Source organism: Moschus berezovskii, chromosome Y, assembly GCF_049115385.1.
Source record: "Moschus berezovskii isolate FMDL1 chromosome Y, NW_MosBer_1.0, whole genome shotgun sequence".
NCBI classification, from domain to species: domain Eukaryota; kingdom Metazoa; phylum Chordata; class Mammalia; order Artiodactyla; family Moschidae; genus Moschus; species Moschus berezovskii.
In genome coordinates, this window is record NC_142489.1 from 11,835,174 (window position 1) to 11,840,507 (window position 5,334).

Sequence of the window (5,334 nt, forward strand, 5' to 3'; positions counted from 1 at the left end):
TGGGGAAGCTCTAGCAACAGCCCTCCTCTTCTTCCCATCGGATGCTACCAAGTGCCAAATCCTGCAATATGTGGATGACTTACTCCTCACGGCAGAATCTCATACTCAGTGCTGGGTAAGAACTAAGACTTTCCAGGACCAGTTAGAACAGGCCAGATATAAGGTGTCAAGAAAAAAGGCCCAAATCTGCCAGACTGAGGTAAAGTACTCAGGATTTATTATAAGGGAGGGGAGGCATGCTCTCAGCTTAGAACTAAAACAAGTAATCAATCGGATAAGCGAGAAAATACATGGGAGCCAAGGGGTTCTGCCAGATTTGGATACCTGGCTTTTTACAAATAGCTAAACCCTTATATGCTGCCACTATGGGCCCTGGAAATGACTCTCTAACTTGGAGACCAGAACAGAATCATGCTTTTGAACAATTAAAGAGAGCCATGACAGAGGCCCCTTCATTAGTTCTCCTTGCTTTGACCAAACCATTCACTCTGTATGTCCATAAGAAAGAGTAAGTAGCACTGGGGGTGCTGGGACAAAGAGTAGGCTCATGTGACCTGTGGCACATTACCCAAGAGGCTGGATCCTGTAGCCTCTGGATGGCCTCCATGTCTGACAGCAATGGCAGCTGTCACCATTTTAACAAGAGAGGCTGACAAACTATGGGACAGACTATTAGCGTAAAAGTACTATGTGCCATCATCACTCTTCTAATAGGGGTTGGGGCAAAATGGCTTTCCCCTTCTCAGATGTTAACAGTAGCAAGGACTTTTATGTGAAAATCCCTGAATAAAGGTGGGGTCCTGTCAGGCTCCCAGTGACTTATTTGCTGGTGAGTCAAGGCCCTCCCAGCCATGACTGTGAGGAGATGCAACTGCTGCTGCTGCTGCTAAATTGCTTCAGTTGTGTCCAACTCTGTGCGACTGCATAGGTGGCAGCCCACCAGGCTCCCCTGTCCCTGGAATCCTCCAGGCAAGAATACTGGAGTGGGTTGCCATTTCCTTCTCCAACGCATGAAAGTGAAAAGTGAAAGTGAAGTCGCTCGTGACCCCATGGACTGCAGCCCACCAGGCTCTTCCCTCCATGGGATTTTCCAGGCAAAAGTACTGGAGTGGGGTGCCTCTGGACCTTAGACATGTGTCCTTAAGTCACCCAGATAACACTTACTACACAGATGGGACTAGCTACCTGAAACAGAAAAACTGAATACACGATAACCACAATAGATACAACCGTCAAGGCAGGACAGCTCCCCACACATTGGTCAGATCAACATGCAGAGCTCTGGGAACTTATACAAGCCCTAAAATTGGCTAAAGGAAAGAGGGTAAATATACTGATTCATGGTATGTCTTTGCTACCTTACATGTACATGGGGCCATATATAAAGAAAGGGGGCTGTTAACTGCAAATGGCAAAGAAGTACAAAATAAAGAAGAAATTCTGCTGCTGTTGGAAGCAGCATGGGAACCTGCTGCAGTGGTGGTAATGCACTGTAGGGGCCACCAGAGGGTGGACACACCTCAGGCGAAAGGGAACTGTCTGGCTGACCAAGCAGCTGCCCAACATAATATAGCAACCAAACGTATGGTAACACCTGTGGTGTCTAGCCTACTAACCACCCAAGTGGCCCCAGTCTATGACAAAGAAGAACTTGAACTCAGCAAGGAACACTGTGGGAGGATGGATGATGTGAACTCTCAGATGGGAGACTTTGTCTCCTGTAGCTTGGCATTTCAGCTGGTTACATATTTCCATCAATCCACCCATTTAGGGAAAACAAAGACTTGTGGAGATTTTCACCCACTATTCTGTCACACCAGGTCTAACAGCCTTGTGTGCAGATGCAAGTCACCAATGTGTAACCTGTGCCAAGAATAACCAAGCCCCAAAGGAGACAGTACCTCCTGTAATACAATTTAAGGGTGCTGCTCCATTTGAACATCTAGAAGTGGACTCAGTGAGGTATGCTGAGGATACAAATACTTGCTGGTGATGGAATGTACTTTTACAGGATAGGTAGAAGCTTACCCCACCAAGACTAAAAAAGTGAAGGAAGTGGACTGATTCTTGCTGAGAGATGGTATTCCTAGGTTTGCGTTCCCTCTGAGTGTAGGATCACATAATGGGTCTGCATTTGTGGCTGAATCACTCCAACTGGCCTACTAAGCAGTAAATATTAAATGGAAACTACATACAGTGAATAGGCCACAAAGTTCAGGAATGGCTGAGAGAATGAACCAGACCATCAAAGTGACTTTGGCAAAATGGGTGTAAGAAACTGGCACCCCCTGGATGGACATGCTGTCATTAGTGTTAATCAGGATCAGAATGACCACCTTTCTATCCCCCTCACCCCTAGTTGCATGGGTATTCTCCCTCCCTATGAGATAATGTTCGAGAGGCCTCCCCCTCTTATTCAGGAAGTAAAGGATCCTGGGTGTTCATTGGAAGGACTGATGCTAAAGCTGAAACTCCAATATTTTGGCCACCTCATGTGAAGAGTTGACTCACTGGAAAAGACTCTGATGCTGGGAAGGATTGCGGGCGGGAGGAGAAGGGGATGACAAAGAATGAGATGGCTGGATGGCATCACCGACTCGATGGACATGAGTTTGAGTGAACTCCGGGTGTTGGTGATGGACAGGGAGGCCTGGCATGCTGTGATTCATGGGGTCACAAAGAGTTGGTCACGACTGAGGGACTGAACTGAACTGAACTGAACTGAAAGTTAAATATATTACAAAGAGGAGGGATGGAGGTGTTGCAGCAGCTGAAGAGTTGGAGAAGGTAATCCATGATATCACCACTTATGTTCAGGAATTCCCTTTTCTTTAGGTACTACTATACACCCATACTCCCCAGTAGATTTAGTATGAATAAAGGATTGGAAACAGCACATGTTACCCCCACCTGGGAAGGGCCACACACTATTGTACTAGCCACTACCACTGTCTTCAGCGTTCTCCGAGGTGTGTTTTGTGACTCCAGATTTCACAACAGTAGCAGTGCCACATGAGGGAGTACTTTGCTTAAATAATTAATTTTAACCAGAGATGTCTGGTTAAAAATCAACAGGAGAGTAGAGGATGCTTAAAACCCCATTATGATCAAAGGAAATTTGGAGGATGACTTGGACCTCTTCATGTTAAACATCTCTGGAATGTCAAAAACCATTTCTGGGAGAACTATTTTATTCTTAGTTGTAGGTTGGTCAACATGGAAGACTCCTCTTTTTAGCCAGAAAAAACAGAAAAACAAAAAGCTTCTGAAGTATATACTTAAAAACAGGAAATTTGAAAAAAAAAATAGATGGCCTGAAAAAGGAAGAAGTTAAATTTTATTGTAACATGGTCTGGCTGTTATATAACTTGGTGGTGGGATAACGAAAATGGCCTGAAAATGGATCCTTCTGACTGATCCCTAACTCCATCTCCCTGTGTCCACTTGTACCCTCTGATGTGCAAGAAAAGGCAGAGGATACAAGTACCTCATAGTGGAACTTCCTATCACCTAGGATCAGGAAAAATGTGCCCTGTTAGGGAAGCGCCAAAAGGTAAAGGGACAATCAGAGTACGTGTGCCCTTCACTTAAAACAGTTTAGCGCAGTGGAAACAGAGACTGGGCTTCCTTGGTGCCTCGGAGGCAAAAAATCTGTCAGCCATTGTAGGAGACGTGGGTTCAATCCTTGGGTCGGGAAGATACCCTGGAGAAGGGAGGGGCAACCCATTCCAGTATTCTTGCCTGGGAAATCCCATGGACAGAGGAACCTGGCAGGCGACAGTCCACGGGGTTTCAAAGAGTCAAACATAACTGAGCAACAGAACAGGCATACGGTCAGCTGAAAAACAGGACTTGCTCAAAAGCTAGGAAATGTTCCTTATCCTACAGACTGTTTTCCACTACTAGATTCTGGGACTCATAGGTCATCTTCCTGCCTACAGTCAATAGCTGCCACAGCTTTATTGGTAGAAGTTAAAAAACTTACCTTTGGGCAGCCACTGGAATTCCAGACCCTTCATCAAGTAGGAGATCAGAGGCTACCATTGGATAGCTCTGAAGTACCAAGCTTTGATCTTTGACTCCACAGAGCTTTCCATACCCTCAAAACTTACCTTATCCTCACCTTGACTATACTTTATTGTAGTTCAGTTTCTCAGTCCTGTCTGAGGCTTTGCGACCGCATAAACCGCAGCACTCCAGGCTTGCCTGTCCTCTACAACACTAAGTCCTTCTTTAAAATCTTCCAGCAATTTCAGTGCCTACAGAAGATAATTAAACCATGTTATTGTGACTTGACAGTTCCTCCTCTGCAATCCAGTGCAGCGAAAATCTATTACTATGTTACCTCACATTCTGCAATAACATTTTAATTGTAAGGGCAAAATCTGTGTGCTCAGTGCCACCTAATTCCTCAGGGGCCCATGCCGCCTCTGTCCACTGCGAGCCTCATCTGTCCAAGGGATTTCACAGGCAAGAATATAGGAGTGGGTTGCTGCTTCCTACTCCAGGGAACTGTCCCAACCCAGGGATGGAACCCTCATCTCCTGAACGTCCTGCATTGGCAGGCGGATTCTTTACGTCTATGTCACCTGGGAAAGGTGAACTGTACGTATTTCAGCCGTGCAGTGTCTTGGGTTATAATGACCTATGACTCTCAATCTTCTCTACCTGGATAACTCTTCTATTCCTCCAAAACTCAACTAGGAGATTTTTAAAAAGGTACTGTCAACAAGTAACAAATTAAAAAGTTCTAGAAATCTAGTTTACAGTATAATATGGACAGTTTTGTATTGGCAGTCATCAAAGTTCCCAAGGGAATATTTAATTAGAACGAATTACCTAAGCGAAGAGGTACTACTTGTTGCTACAACTACAATAATTTCACAATACTTAATTCAGTAAAATGTTGCACCGTTTAATTTTACACGTTATAGGTCAAAGTTATTAAAAATTTTTAAAAAGACCTTTATTTCTTTTTCTTTATTTTGTCTTTATTTTCTCAGACGAAAAAGTGTTCTACTCAGGCAGATACTCATACTACCTAAACATTTTTGTATGTATCAATATCTTATAACATTACGTAGATATTTTTCGTTCTGAAATCATAAACACAACCACAAGCCGAGTTTGCATTTCCTGAACAAAGAATTACGTTCCTTTTGTAACGGGTTGAACCGAATGAGACGGAATCTGAAGCTTTATATGATGCGCTGATAGGTGGAGCTGCGGAAGGGTGTTGAGGCTCAAGAAACAGTGGAGGCTGAAGTAATACTGCGTAGTAAGGGTGAACCGGCTCTCGACTGATCATTTTCGGATGGTGGCCACAAGATACCC